This window comes from Lactuca saligna, chromosome 8 (assembly GCF_052625555.1).
Source record: "Lactuca saligna cultivar CGN05327 chromosome 8, ASM5262555v1, whole genome shotgun sequence".
Classification (NCBI taxonomy): Eukaryota; Viridiplantae; Streptophyta; class Magnoliopsida; order Asterales; family Asteraceae; genus Lactuca; species Lactuca saligna.
In genome coordinates this window covers 126,632,921-126,649,825 of record NC_136424.1, presented here as the reverse complement: position 1 = coordinate 126,649,825, position 16,905 = coordinate 126,632,921, and positions in this window count along the sequence as shown.

Sequence of the window (16,905 nt, the reverse complement as noted above, 5' to 3'; positions counted from 1 at the left end):
CGTCGGTTTATAGGAACTTAATCGGGTACGACCAAAAGCCCCGTTTAACGTCAGTATCGGGTAAAATTCCACCGAGCCTCAAACCCGGGCCCTATTTAAAGTTGAGTGGGCTTCATTTGAAGCTTTTCCACTCTCTCTCTAAAAATTCAAGTCTTGATCCAAAATCACCCATTTCAAGCCCCAAATTGGTATGTAATCCTTCCTAACTCATAGATTAACAAGTTTAGCTTGCAAATTCGTGGTTAAATCATGAAATAGGACCAAGGACATGAGTTTACGGCCCTGGAACACCCTTGGGACGCAAACTCACATAGATGGGGTTTTTGAGCCTCAAAACCCTTCCAAACCACATTTGGAGCTTAGATATGACTTAGGGGCTTACAATACTGGACTTAGAACACCAAAACCTTAACATTTGAGGGGTAAACATGAGTTTATGGTCCAAGAACATGCTTGGACCGTAAACACCCTTTCATAGGTTGTAAACCCCTTTTAAGGTGTTAAAATGCCCCTTAAACACCTCCTAAGCCTTGGAATAAAGTCTAGAACCATCCAACAATGTGTTAGGGACCTTAAACATGCAAGAAACCATTCTCCTAGGAGTTCACGGCTGTAAAACCCCCAAAGAATGGTTCCTGGGCCGTAAACTCCTATAAGGTGGTCTATTGGTACCCTAATTTCCTTCCATGGCTTGTACTTTGGACTAGAAACTCTTGTAATTGACCTAGGACCACCAAAACACATCAAGGTTGGGTACATGAGAGTTTACGGCCGTAAATTCCTAGTTTACTATCGTAAACTCCTCAAATGGTCCTTAAGTTGTTCAAATTACCTTCCAATGCCTTAAAACCAAGCCTAGTATTACCCACAAGAGTTGTAAGACCATTTAACACCCAAGAACACCCCCACCATGACTATACGGCCATAAACTCATGGGGAGTTGGTAATTTGGGCCGAAAACTCCATTAGGAGTTTACTCTTGAAGAGAAAACTCCATATCCAAGCCATACACACCCTTAGATGTTACCCGGGTCACTCTAAAAACTTGTATTGAAGTATTTCCGCATCTCAAAGTGTTTATTCATATTTGATTAGTGGTTCAGGGTCTAATTAGATACAAATGTGTATCTCTTCATATTACATAGGAACCTCCCGCGTTTTCAATCCCTGAACTGACACTTAGCATCCTAAGCCGACACATTTCTCGACTGGTGAGTTCATACCCCTACGTTTTTCCATGTTTTCAATGTTTTCAGGGGGGAATACAAGCAAAAGTACAAGGAAATCTTGTACTCAAACTTATGATTTCTTTTGAAATGTTTCATATTTCGTATGCTTTTAACACTGGAAACTGTATTAGCCAACCGTTTCAACTTGCACGGTAAACCGTCAAACTATTTGTGAAACTCATTTTAAAATGTTATATTTTATATTTCACAAATGAATTTCCATATCATTACAGTTAAAAGCGTGAACCCTAGAACATTAAAGCATCCTTGATATCACTCCCCTAGATACGAGAGTGAAGGACTAACAACATTGAACTTAGAACTTTAACACTCCCCTTAGATATGAGAGTGGAGGAACAATAACATTAAACTTAGAACATAGACCAGTCCTTGGTAATACTCACCCTAGATTCGAGAGTAATGGACTACTTTTAAAATTCATTAATCTTAAGATTGGAGACACGTCCTTGGTAATACTCCCCCTAGTTACGAGAGTGTAGGACTACCCCCGTAACCAGAATCTCCTAGAGGGAGAGCGTGACTTGAGTGTATAGATCTATACGGGATTGATGACCCCGCACCTGGCTGCTAGCTACAGTCGAACCGAAAGGTTCAAGGGTGACAAAAGTCATAAAAAGATACTGGCCCCTGTTTCAAGCCTTATCTAGTCTATTGTATGGTTATAGAACTCGCAATTTAGATTATGAATACTTTTATACTTATTTATTAGTTTTATATACATGTTAAAACTAATGTACTTTTCAAGGATAACCAGGTTTTCAGGAAACATCACACAAACACTTGAAGTATGGTAGATACTTGTACATTACATTCAGAACCGATAACCGACTACAAACTTTTAAGGAAAATAAGGGTTTCTCCTGGGATAACAAACTGTACATAACCAGATCGTATAACAAACGGATAACCAAACTTTACTAAAAGAAAATATGAGATTTTCTTGGATAACAAACTTTTTCAGAAACCAAAGGAAACTTGTACATTTTCAGAAAACAAACCTCTTATGAACTTACCAGCTTTATGCTGATTTTCAAATTGCTTGTATTCTCAGGTCCACATTAGACAGGTACACAACGATCTTTTGGGAGAAGACGGAGCGTATAGAAGATTCGTCTAACTTTTGTTCATATGATATATATGTATAACAATTGTAACGCTTTGTTTTCAGACAATGTAAATATTTCTATGTAATGTAATGGTTGTGTTTACTACGCTTACTATGTACATTGGTTGCGATACTACATGACGTCCTCCACCCCGGAACGTTTCCGCCATCGGTTTCGGGGTGTGACATATAACCTACTTAGTTTTTTTTTAAGAATCTTCATGTGAGTTATCTCACAATACTATGTGTGGCAATATATGTCCTTACTATGTTAGAATGTGAGGACTGTTGTAATAACCTTACTTAGTGAGATTTTGAGGAAAAAATCCTTTTAAGGATAGGAGAACTTATGGCACCTGTTTTTCCTAGCAAGTATTATTATAAGAGATGTAACCCGTTGATGGGGCAGGTAAGATGCTAAGAAATGCATTATCAAAGATAATGGTGTAGGAAAGTTTTTGAAAATACTCTAAGAGAATGATGGTAATGTAATTTGGGTTCGCGTCACATTTGAGAATAGACACGTGACGCGATTGGAAAGTATGTTACTATAATTTAAAATATTAACAAAAAGCAACACGACCTTCAGGAGTTCACGACGTGATGGCATGATTTATTGTTTTCACATGTAATGAGAGAGACACATGTCGGAAGGAGAACGACGCATGACAAACTTTGGTGCGTTTAGAGTTCAAAGGCTTTTGGTGGTTCTTTTGAAAAAACGAGAACCAGAGCTTATAGATGTGTTTTGTAGCTGGATGATATAAATCTTATGCTACTATATGAGGACATGACTACCGAGTAAACTAAGGTATCATCTTATCTCGTTATTACGTAATTATGTTTGTGTAGCGTGATTATGAAAGGTTTGTTAGAACCCGAGATAAATGTTAATATTTATAATATGGATCTATTATGAACATAGTGGTAAGTTTAATGATTTTAGCCACATAATTAAGTATTATGTATAAGATAGAATTATAGACTTGAACACTTCAAAGAGATCTCTTGAGTTGTGATATTCAAGAAGTATTTGTTATTTTGACAAAATGTGAGATGGGGCAGTTGCGGGATTTTAAGAGGTTGAATCAGATATACATAAAATACACCAGGTAAGACTTTGGCCACTTTTTTTAAACTTTAACATGGTAATTTGAGGATTTTAGTTAGTTAACTAATTTATGAAAAAAAAAAGCTAATTTTAAGAAGCCCCTTGTACTTGGCAACTTTTTTTTTTGTTGAAGAAAAGCCATTTTTCCTTTTATGTTATGGCCATGCAAGATAAAAAAACAACTAATGCCAAGAAGACCCTTTTACTTTGACTTGGTAATTTAAGCGCTTTCAGTATACATGTACCATATACATTCTAGCATAAATATAGCGTCATTTATTTGGTAACGTGCTAGATTAATGGTAACGGTCATTTGGTTGATACTGCAACAAAATTGTAAATATAGTGACATAATTGAGAAACAACACATTTTCAAAATCACAATTTTGGTAAACATAGTGACTTTATTGCAATTCGGGAAAAATGTTGACTTGGAGACCAGATAGAACCAGTTATTTGGTTGATATTGCAACAAAATTGTAAATATGGTGACACAATTTCGAAAAAAATAAAGTCAGTATCAAATTCGAATTTATTTTGGTAATATAATGACTTTTTTCAATTTCCACTATGAATTTATTAAAAATGTATACTTATTCTGTATAGATTATGATACACTTTTGGTTCGTATAGGTAGCTAATTTTGGTATTGGAATGTGTTAATCCCTATACATTGTTTTATGATTAACTAGCTTGAATGATCTAGAACTTGGATTTCTTGTGTGCTTTAGTGGTTCTGACAATAGTAGAGTGGTGAAAATAGTCGGTAGCCAGGTAATGGTGAGGTATCAACATAATCGTGGTGGTATTGATGATGATGGTAGATGCAATTAGTATTGGTGATTAGTAATTCAGATTAGTAGAAAACAAGCCAATAAAGACAAGATAAACGTAAGGGAAAATTAGTCATATCCTAAAAAGTAACAACTAGATTGTTAGATTTAACAATGTACGAACCATGGGTGTTACCAACCCCCCCCCCCCCCCCCATACAGACATGAGAAAAACGTAATACTAGGACTAAATGTATTATTTTTATGAAACCACAGGATCAAAACTGTATTTTACTATTTTTTAATTTTTGTAAAGATTAGGTAATTTTTAATATTATTTTCAATGAGGATGGGAAATAACTTTATTGTATGCATATAAAAAGATCAAGATCAACTATATTTGGCATCCTTTATAGGTCACACAATTTTTTTGAAAAATTAAATATCCTCCTACATTTATTACTATCTATCCTCCTACTTATTACTATCTATCCTCATACTTATATTAAATGGAAACAAGTAGATTAAAATAGTGTTAATAAATGTGACACATGATAGTATTTGATATTGATAGTAGGATGAGTATGAAGAAACTGTAGAACGATATTCAATTTCTCTAAAATTTTATATTTTTTTAACATCATTGTTAGCGTAATCAGAATAGTTTTAGGTGGTGTCTTTTTGTTTAATGGGTTTAATGTATAAAATAATTACTGATTTAATTATATACAATTGTGTTTTTTTTTTTTTTTACTTATTTGTACTTGTTATTTTGTTTTTCCATTTGTAACACTTGTCTAATTGTAGCATCCCAATGATAAGATATGAAATTATTTTTGGATTGTGCATGATTCCTTTTTGGCCATGGCTTGGTGAAGCCTCACCACAGCATGGCGATAAGCCTTTAGATTGTGAAGTTTAATAGGCCACCACAATGTGGTGGTGTTGTACCACAGCGTGGTGGTGGCTGATGGAGAAAACCCTCAAGATAAAGGGTTGAGCCCTATTTAAGGATCTTTAACCCCCTCATAGCCTACCTAACATCGACCTCCATTCCCCCAAATCGTTCCTTGCAAACCCTAATCATCTTCCTTTATTTTGAGCTAGTTTGGTGCTTTGTGAAGTTGAAGAAGGAATAAGGTGGAGGAAGGAAGCAAAGATCAAGCAAGTAAGTCCCATTCTTCATCTTGGCACTCTTTTAGACCTTTGTAAGTATCCAGGAATCAATTTTTATCATTCAAAGTTGTTAGATCTTGATTTTTTTCTCTTTAGTTTCTTGTCCTTGAATGTTGGAATGGTTAGACCTCATAAAGTTTGCAGCGTTATGAATCTCCAGGTTAAGGTGATCTAGTAGTTTCTTGGATGTGGACTATAATCGAGTTTTGATGTCATGCATAGAGATTAGGGTATAAATCCTCATTGTGACCTAATATGGGTTCAATGCATGCATTGGGCATGAATGTCTATAAAGCACCAACCTTTGGGATGGTTTAGGTGTTTGAAGCACATCTGGAAAGGATGGACTTTGGACTTTAAGGATAAAGTGCTTATTGGTTAAGCCCTTGCATTACTAAGCTTTATGGTTTGGGTTTTGGACCTATTTGGGTAGTCCAAATGGATAAAGTTGGAAACTTTATCCTTCTAGATCACATTTTGGCCTAGATATGAGCTTTGGAGCTCTTGGAGTTGAAGAAATTAGTTGAATGTATTAAGCTGTTGAAACGCAGGAAACCATGTCATGGTTGCAAGTCAAAACGACGTGTTGGCTGGGGTTTTCCCGACTGATTGGATGCTCGCGGAGCATGGCGGGTTGGGTCAACATGGACTATTAACTTTGGATTTTGACTTTTGACTTTGACCAAGTTTGACTTAAGGGGTATTTGACGTATTTTGAGTTGGATCTAAGGATTGGTCATTGTTTGATGAATCAGTGACGGGTAAAGCTAATATTTAGAGTTGTGACCTATTCAACTACTGTTCAAATTCAGAGGTGAGATTTCCCTAACTGTACTTTTGGGTTGAAGGAACCAAGGCCGACCCAATGGATTCTTATCCTAGTTTATCACATGTTGGTATGTTGTAGTGATTTGTCAGATTTATATCCTGGTAGATAGGATGGTTCCATGGTTAGTGATCTGTAAGATCTGTATGATTATCTGTTGACTGGTTATATATATATATATATATATATATGCTTATCTGTTATGTATATATCGACATGGTGTATGTGTGGTCGGATTGAGGCAGACCAGTGTAGACTGAAGGCCAAGAGACCCAGGGTGTCCTGGATAGACTGCATGCCTGAGGGGTGTACCAGTCAGGCTGAAGGCCCGGGGAACATTCTGGATAGGTTAAAGGCCCGGTGAGGTGTACCAGTCATGCTAAAGGTCATATGAGCATACCTGATAGACTGTAGGCCAATGGGACATTCCAGTCAGGCTGAAGGCTCTGTATGCATTTTGTTTGTAATTATGCTTATGCTATGTGTTGGTATTTTGGGGGATCTCACTAAGCTTTGACTTATAGTTTTGGCTTATGTTTCAGGTACTTCAGATGATCGCAAGAAGGAGAAGGCATGACCATATACATCCTTATGTTTTGAATTATGATTTTGGGAGACTTTGATGTTGAACATGTTTTGAAAACTATGTTTGTAAACAATTTGTGAAATTAGTTCGTTTTAAAAAGTTTAATTTTATCATGATTTTTATAAGTGTTATAAGTTTTAATTAGAGCTTTGGTTTGAGTGAATTGGAGGAACACTCATGTAAATCCAGTTTCAAACTAAGGAAACGATTAAAAAAACGATTTTCAAGTTGTTTTTAAAATAATCAAAGAGGATGTGATGTATACGATCAGTTGGAGCCAGTAAGTAGACCTGAAATTACCACACTGTTATTGATTTTGTGATATGTTAAAACAACATGCTAGTGATAGGCTAGGGATCTTCAGGAATTGCATGATAGAATAGCCTGATTATATGATGTATGATAGCCTAGCGTTCTGCCTTATATGAAACTGGCTTCATTATCGCAGTTGCTTAGTGTATACATCATGGTTATACATAACTAAGATTTTATAGCCTTAGAATGTTTGGTTTGGCCTTATTTCCTGTTCTTGTTTGATGAAGTTCTTAGCGTAGGACCAGGTATTCAACTGTCTATAGGGTCTAGTGTTATGTATGATTAGCATACACAAGCACTGTTTTGAAAACCGGACCGGACCGGCCGGTTCAACTGATTGAACTGGGAACCGGCCAGGAATCCGGTTTAATTAGCCTAAAAAATCGGCTGCTTTGAGAACTGCGAAAAACCGCCGGTTTAGTCAAAAAGCGGTCAAAACCTTTGTGGTTCAACCGGTCAAAACCGGATTTATAATTTTAAATTGCTAAAAATCTTCATCCATCTCATGTAGAAACGCCAACTTAAGTCACTATGTGCCACATATGTTTGGCAGTGAGCCCATTTCCAATCTTACAGTGCAAGGCGTTTAAATAATAAAGGTGCACATCCATATTTTCTTCACTTGGTCGATGTGGGATTATAATGCTTTTCATTATTCCTCAAATATTTATTACTTCTACTCTTATACAACTTTTCTATCTCTTTTCAAATATTGAGTGAAACATTCTTAGACGAAACTAAAATGCAATATCACCGTTTAACTTCAACTCTATTTCATGTGGGCAAAATCTTATATATACACACACACACACACACACACACGTTTTTATCGGTTTTTAAGACCGGTCGGACCATTTGAACCATCAACCCAATAAGACGGCCGGTTCGATGTCCGGTCTAATTTTTAAAACATTATACACGAGTGCTGCAGGGTTTGTGGAAGTTTCATGGATGAGTTGTGTGGGGTCAGGCGACTAGTCTGGTGATGTTTAGCCTTCCTCTAGGGAGTGAGGATTGAGTGTATGCATCTTATAGTGTCTATTGTTAGGGTTGTTCTGATGATCCTTGAGATAAATACGGGTAGGTGTGGAAGGTAGTATGGGCCCATAGTACTGAAAGCACAGGATACGTATTTGAAACATCCCAAAAAAACAATCCAAAATTTTAATTTTTAATCATTAAGAAAACCATAGTTATCAAACATCATATAAAAATCATAAGTCGTATATCTCAAAATATTATAAACAACTTATCAAAACACTGTATCAAAGTCACATGTCCAAATATCAGAGTAAATTTTCCCAGGCTAAACGATGTGGTGTGTGCAATACAATCATCCCGAGCTCTTCCTTTTGCTACCGGAAGTACCTGAAACCAAATATGAAAACTGTAAGCACGAAGCTTAGTGAGTCTCCCCAAACTACCACATACCATACAAATAATCATGCTGCTTGGAGATACGGACCCCGCCTACACTCAAGGAGATACGTGCCCCGTCGACACGTCGCTAACTAAGTGATACAGGCCCCACCCACACTCTGCTGACTACGAGATACAAGCCCTACCCACACTCGGCTAACTACGAGATATGGGCGCCGCCCACACTCAGATAACTAGGAGATACGGGCCCCACCCACATCCGGCTGACTAAGAGATACGGGCCCTGCCTACACTTGGTTAACTAGGAGATATGGGCCCCGCTTACACTCGACTGAATACGAGATACGAGCCCTGCCTACACTCGGCTAACTAGAAGATACGGGCATCACCCACACTCTGCTGACTATGAGATGCACGCCCCGCCCACACTCGTCTATCTATGAGATACGGGCTCCACCCACACTCAGCCACTAAGCATACATACAAGTATCACATAGACAACAAGTATAATTAATTCTATCAATCAATCCTATATACATACTCGAATAATGCTATAAGATATGGTCCCCGACCACACTTAGCTAATGATGAGATATGGGCCCCGCCCACACTCACATTCCTAACAACACATACATGTATCACACAGACAACAAGTATAACAATCCAACAATCTGACCGGTATCTATACTCATGTAATAATGAGATAAAATCCCTGCCCACACTCCATGTTCCAATCAAGAACATATAAACTATATGGGCCGGCATTGGTGCCTTCGACCCGTTTAAACCAGGAGGAAACTCACCTCGCACTGCAGACGATCCCTGACTGTTGGCTGCTGGCTAACAGATTCCTAAACTGTCAACATCAAAAAAAAACCCAATTAACCATTTGGGTTTCAGTGCATCACCATAAATACACACTTAAGGTAAAAGACCATTTTACCCCTAACATAGCTTGGTCCAAGATCAAGGCCCAACTCATACTCTGAAGGCCCAAAAGCCAATTAATCAATTAAGGCCTAATTATGGCCAAATTATGGCCAAATTTTCCAAATTGGGCACAAACCCCTTACATGGGCCTTACCATAAGGCCCATCCACATATAATAGTCCATATACTTGTTCTCAATTGGCCCAACAAGAATCCAAACACTTAAGCCCAAAAGAAAGGCTGAACTTGAAGCCCAATCATAATTAGGGTTTTCACATAAAATAACGATTAAGGTTACGTGTTCTTACTTAACCCATTAAGGACTTAATCCATTAATTCCATCACTCTACTAGGCCTTTCATATAATGTAGTCAGACATAATTCAAAATTCCAGTCTAACAGTCCAAACGCGGGTCCCGACAAGTCCCAACAACAATTTCAAAGATTAGGGTTTTCTAAACCCTAATTAGGGTTTCCAACCCAAACAAAAGTCAATTAGTCCCTATAGTTATGTTTTTGGCTAATATAAGTTTCACTAGACTGGACACCACCCACTACCACCTCAGGTAGTGGAGGTCGACGGCGGCTCACAGCGACAACCACCACCTCACGATGGTGGTGGGGTTTTCATAGGTTTTTCTCTGGCCAAAACACCCAATCAACATCCCAATCATATAGGAAACACATTCATACAAATCTAATGACACACAAACAACCACCCATGCGGTGGCAGGGTGCAACAAGCGGTGGCAGCCACCACCTCACAATGGTGGCGGTGGGTTTTTCGGCCAAAAATGATACCTACAACCCCATGAATACATCAAACAAAATGTTCCTTCAAACACACACCCTTACACACACCCGCAACCATCTCCCAAGGTGGCTGGTGGTGGCAAGATACGGCAGAAAGCGGCAGAAAGAAGTAGAAGTGGCGGCAACCACCATGGTTGGCTGCCTTGGTGGTCCGCTAGCGTTCCGGCCAACAACACCCGCTATGTTACACTGTAATATACACATACATGGGCGGAAGCACTTACTAAGCTAATGTAATATATCTCCTTGGAGGTGGGCGACGACAGAGAAGCAACGAATGGATGGTAAATCCTCACCACAACAGCGGCGAGGCCACCAAACGACACTAACAAATGTGAGGTTATCGGCCGACGATGGCGGTGGTTTGGAAGATGGAGAGTAGGAGGGAAGAAACGTTGTGTACCAAGAATAACAACAACAGAAGAAATAACGTGTTTCCCATGGCGGTTCATCTTCATCGGCAGTTGTGCAACGACGGCTTCCGGTTTCTCGACGGAGGGGTGGCGACTGGATGACTTCCATCTTTGGTGGTGGATGGAAATAGAATTAGGGTTAGGTTGTTGGTTGCTTCCTTAAAATGCAGCCATGAGGAAGGGTGACGGGTTATGTCCCATCATTATACAACTATCACCAGTTATTCATATTCAGTCCCTTCTTTCTCAAATCCTTTTCAACTTAAATCCAAAACTTACCAAACAGCCACTGCCCTCAGAAATCTTTACAAACTTTATCCAGAAATTACCCTTTAGCCCTTGCTTCCCAGAATCCATTCACTACAAGTCCATTTAATACAATATAAACTCCAAATTCCTGCAATTATAATATTTAACTCCCGAAGCTAGCACCGATATATTATTATGGATTGAGAACTTCACTTAAATAATAATACGAAATATAGTTCACATCTCGGGGTTCATATATTTATTTTATCTAATCTAATTAATTCAAACAGAATGTTACAATTCTCCCCCACTTAAATTAGATTTCATCCTCGAAATCATCTCCTATCATTCCCGACACTCCAAAACAACTTGAACAACACGACCACAACCCCGAGCATACACCAACCTTCCCAAGGTAACGGAAATCAACTCTCGTAGGGCTCTACATCCCGCATATGAAGGAATCCTTTGCAACTTAATCACATCTACTCTGTCTGAATTATGTATTCTCAAGATGGTCTGACTCCCTAACAAACCTCCCATACTAAATCATGGTGAATTTTGGTTGAATCCAACCCACTTGTCTCCCAACTGGCTACTCTACTTCTGATAGCTTGAGGTTTTTACTAGAAAGCATAATCACAACCCAAATTTCCTGCAGTACACTTATACTTGATAGAAGGCCCAGATAATCCTTCGAGTAGAAGGCTCATCCCTGCAATGATTAGACTCAAATGAGAGCTGCACCATAGGACCAAATCATCTACTATGAGATTATACAAACTCATCTGCAAGTGACCTGAGATATCCTCTGAGTAACAAGCGACTCCACACTCGAGATCCGAATCAATAGTACTGCCTTGACTTATATTTATGTCCTTTACCAATAGAACCATTCCAAGTCACAACACAAGAGCATGATCTATCATCAGAACTGAATCCATTTATTACCCTGGAACTCTTCTATCGATGCCCTCGGTGAATAGCTACCTTGATCCTCAACCAACATAAATGAAAATCCTGCACAAAACAATCGCATTCTCGACTTGAGATCTTACCTAAGAATCTAACCTGATACTCAACTCGTGAATAGAGATCCGTAGATCTGCACTTGCATTTTACCCAAGACCTTCTGATAGCGCCAATCCTTGCTGGACTGAGTTATAAAGGCTCCCAAACCAATATTGAGACTACCAATCGCACACCTGGTCTAACCACTAGGTTCCCAAGAGTCCAAATAACAAAGCTATCTAGCTTATACACCCTTTTGGGTCACACACACTGACCACTCACTAAATCCTAAAATTCGGAATCCAATACATTGGCTCAACGGTCTCTACCAGGTCCCACCTGCGTTACTATAAACAAACGGGCCTTTCCCACGGGTCCCACCCATCTAGGGTTACATAGGCCCAACTCTACCTCGGACCCCAACAGTCCTCAACCCACAACGGAGAAATAGTCTGTGACAATCCTGACTGGCGTGCCTAAGGCACAAACTGATTCCCCCTTTACGCTCATATCCACTACCAATGATGGTCTACCTCAAACAGATGAATGCTACGATCCATCGCAATCTCACAACATTTCTAGCCAATCATGATTACCATCCCGGGTTTCATCACTAACCAACCATCTCAATCCCAATGTGTTGAATTGAATCCGTATAAGTCAAGAACAGGCAGCACGGCTCTACACGACTCCCGGTCGGGATCTATCCACAAGCCTGCTATGCATAACAAGAAAATGTCGACCAGCTGTCAAGAGTCTCTCTGAACTCTCACTTACAAAACCTCGAACTAAATAGTAACTTGTGTTGTCTCTATACCTGACCAGGATGCGAAACGTGTCCTAGTTCCACACCCGATCCAATTCCTGAAAATTCGGATCGATTCTCCTCTACTTGGATTTGGCGAAGCTCTTCCATCCTATAAGTCTAATGGATTCCCAACCCACCGAACCTCATATAATAGGAACTACCTGTAACCTATAATTACCAATCTAGTGTTCCATGACTAGCTAAATCTCAATGATTTCCCAACTACCAGAATCCGGGAGAATGCTCTTGAGACCTTAACCCATATGATGATCCAAGTCACCTATCATGGAACCATGCCATTTCCATGAGTTATTATGCCTGCAACTAACAAACGTAACCCTTGCCATGCACTGACGAATCTCTATTCTAATTTTTATCCTTAAGGAATCATTGAAATCTAATCGAATTCGGTCCATGCAAAAATACAATCCTCTTAACACATCCAATGATCAAACAGCTCACGTAACTGACACCATCATCTTCCTGCTGCTCTCCCTTCCCCAAAAATGATAGTGCCTTGAACTCTAAAGTTCTTCTATAGGAAACTGTCGGTCATACCCAACTGTTGATAGAATTACTGAATCCTGACTTCATTGGAGAACTATCACGCTAACCCTGGTCAAAGATCTCCCAAGTAACACCCCTGAATTGATCTTGCCAAGGACCATGATAGACAATGGAATACACTGGAACCTACTTGACAAAATACGACCCTCTAATGATTCATTGAATACTTCTGACATGCAGAATAGCATATCACACTTCTTGATAATATAATCCCGACAATAGCAGAAAATCCATCCAAGATGTTGCTTATCCAAATCCCAAGCCAAAATTGCCACACAGAACAAGTTCCTGATAACCGCCCAGAAGAAAACAAAAGATATCATATCTACAAAAGTATCAAAAGCAATCCCAACCTCTTCCCACCAATCACATGACCTGTCCTTCAGGAGGTAGGAAACAAGTCGGACCTTATCCCTCTCGGGATAAAGGCTGTTTCGAAAAGAGTTGGCGACAACTTCCAACCATCTGCTGCTAGCAATAGGGTCCTTATCCCCATGATAATCTGGGGCTCCACGAGCTCCAAAATCCCAAAACATCGACGTGCGCGTCCCTATCATGGTTGCCATTTGGGTGTGGAATGCACCCAACCTCTCATCACAGATCTCCAAAGTGCGTTCCTTGACCATACCAAAGTTCACATGAGTCTAGTCAATGATACTACACATAATCTTAGATGAGGTGAACTCCCTCATCTGACCATCAAGCTGCCCGACTCTAGAGTTTGAGCTTGATCCGTCACCAGCACTAGCACTACCATCTGGTCTACCACGTAGCATCACTATACTCGGAAATATACCATAACAACCATCAAAATACTCATCATAACTCGAGGGATCTCACACATTACAAGTTCCCTAGCTTCATATCAGCCGTCCTTGATTCGCGTACGGATCCTCTGCTTTCAGTAGTACAGGCCCATACTACCTTCCACATCTATCCGTACTTTCCTCAAGAACTGCCATGACTCCACCAAATCCCTTTCACTACTATTGCTGTCTACTAATCTCATCCTAGGCTTGCCCTAGGGTAACCTCTGCCCTACTCTCCAACATCAGCTGCATTAAAAGTCCCTACTATCCCTCCTAACTAGATCGCGGATACCATTACATATCACTAAGACCAGATAATTCTTCGAATGAGAGGTCTTACCCTACAATGGTTAGAGTCAAACGAGAGTTGCGAAATAGAGCTAAACCTAACCTTCTGAAATTATTTAGTCCTCATAATATGCAACTTAACATATTCATTTACTAGTTAGTTAAAGATAACTAGAAATCCTAAAATCACAAAGCAAGGAACATTCGAGAATTGAAATCAAACATAAAAAAGCACCAAGATCCTTATAGCTTGCGTGAAAGAGATCATCTTACTCAGCGCCTAGTCCACCCTAAAGCTCTCCAAATTGAAGGTCTCACCCGACTTCATCTTTCGGGATCCTAGAGTCTTAATGGTGATCTATCGAGGTTCTCTTTGAAGGAAGAGAATATGAGGTATTCTCCTTCTTGACCACAAGTTGGGCAGCGGACATGGCGGAGTCGATATCAACAAGGGTGAACCAAGCACTAGAGTGTGTAGCCTTGCATTCTAAACATAATAGAGGAACTCAATAAGTTTAGGATCATCCATGGAAAATAATAGATAGATAGACAAAGGATCTTTACATGTCGACATGGGGGCAGTAGCAGATGTAATCTCTTGAAAGCTAAGCTCTTTAAACCTGCAGGATCTTTTAGTCTCTGGCAAAGCAAGGAAACTCACAATATTCTCCTCGGTATCTTTATCAGTAAGGATGGGATCCTCGAACTTGAAAGCTACATCAAAAAAAAAAAAAACAAAAAACAAGGAAGTGTGAATTTTAGATCCTCAATAAAATAAAATAAAATCCTATCATTTCTAGCCCAATTCCTTGGCAGGAGATCACCTTCGGGGATGGATTCACATTTTACAAAGAAATATTCTCTTTCCAAGAACCATCATTTTGTTTCAATTTCAAAACAAGATGTGATCTATTTGTTTTGACTTTAAGTAGGAAACGAGAAGACCCAAAAGTTTGGAGATCATAAACATAGGCCAACACGTCTAATCCCGTGCATAGATTGATTGAATTGATCAACCTAAAATAGGATCCTCCATATTATAGGAACAGTTTGGCTGAAAGCAAACCCAAGTAGGAAAGATAAAGCTAGGTTTTTCCTTAGCATCAAAAGGCTTGAAAATGATGTCGTCAAGAGTTGATTTCAAGGACTCTATGTCGTTATCATCAAAAGAGCAAGTCCCCTCGTAAGACAAAATCTTTTGATCAAGTAGGTTCTCGTCGGAAAGAGTAAGGATGCTCGAGGAAGAACGAAGTGCCTTTTTTACCCATGATAATCAAACAAGAAAAATGAGAAGAAAGGAACATGAAATTTAACTTCAAGATTACTGATAACCCTTGAAAGAGAGCTAAAAGAAGTAACAGAAGATCGATAACCATTAACACTTATTTATTCATATCACTGAGGATGGAGAAAAGACTTGAAAACATAATCACATCTTTGGAACGGATACAATTATATTTGTTAGGGTTTGAATTTGAAATCCTATATTTTTAATTAATTAAATCATACACTTTAAATACTTGAAATTAATTAAAATATTTTACAGGTATAATTTGGGGGCAATTGTTAGGGCCAAGATCCTCAATCCTATCTAGGATCCTAGATCTCAAAGATATATAAGGATCCTTAAACCTATCAAGGATCCCAAATCTTAAGGGATTCTTAGGATCCTGAACATACATCAGGATCTTGAATAACACCATTATTATTTCCTAACAAGATTAACGGTTATATTTCTTGTTTATTTCTCACATGTGCAGAAATGGTCAACATAGGACTCATTCACAACGAAGAATCATTCTAACCAGGCTTAAAACCTGGGAATACCAAGTCAAAGCACATAGCAAATACCAATTCAATAGGATCCCGAAAATCTTGGATTTATAGTTACTTAACCTAGACTATAAATACACTTTTAAAACACACACAACATGGACAATTAACTGTCACCTTACTCATCTAAACTTACTTTATCATTTGTAATCATATTATCAAGCTGATCTTTGTAATTGATGTTCAAATTAATAAGATCATACAAGGCAGGTGATCATTATCATTTCCCAAGGTTTTAAGTAATAAAACTACCTTACATACTAGTGGTAGCCAGGGTTTTCAACAGAACATGCATCACTTACTGGTGGTAGCCAGGGTTTTCAACAAAACATACATCACTTACTGGTGGTAGCCAGGGTTTCAAACATAACACATTTTACTTACTGGTGATTAACCAGGGTTTTGATACAAGCGATATTTTACTTATAATGAAAAGAAATAATTTGTACAAATTTTGTGACTAGTTTTCAATACAAAAACATGCTTATGAACTCACCAACTTTATGCTGATATGTTTTCAAAACCGCTTGTATTCTTAGGACAACGATAGACAGGTACCTGTGCCAGCTTTTGGAGAAGTTGGAGCTTTTGAAGTCTCATCTCTTACTTCTGTTATATACTAATGTGTACAAACTATGTTTTCAAACAGATGTAAATACTCA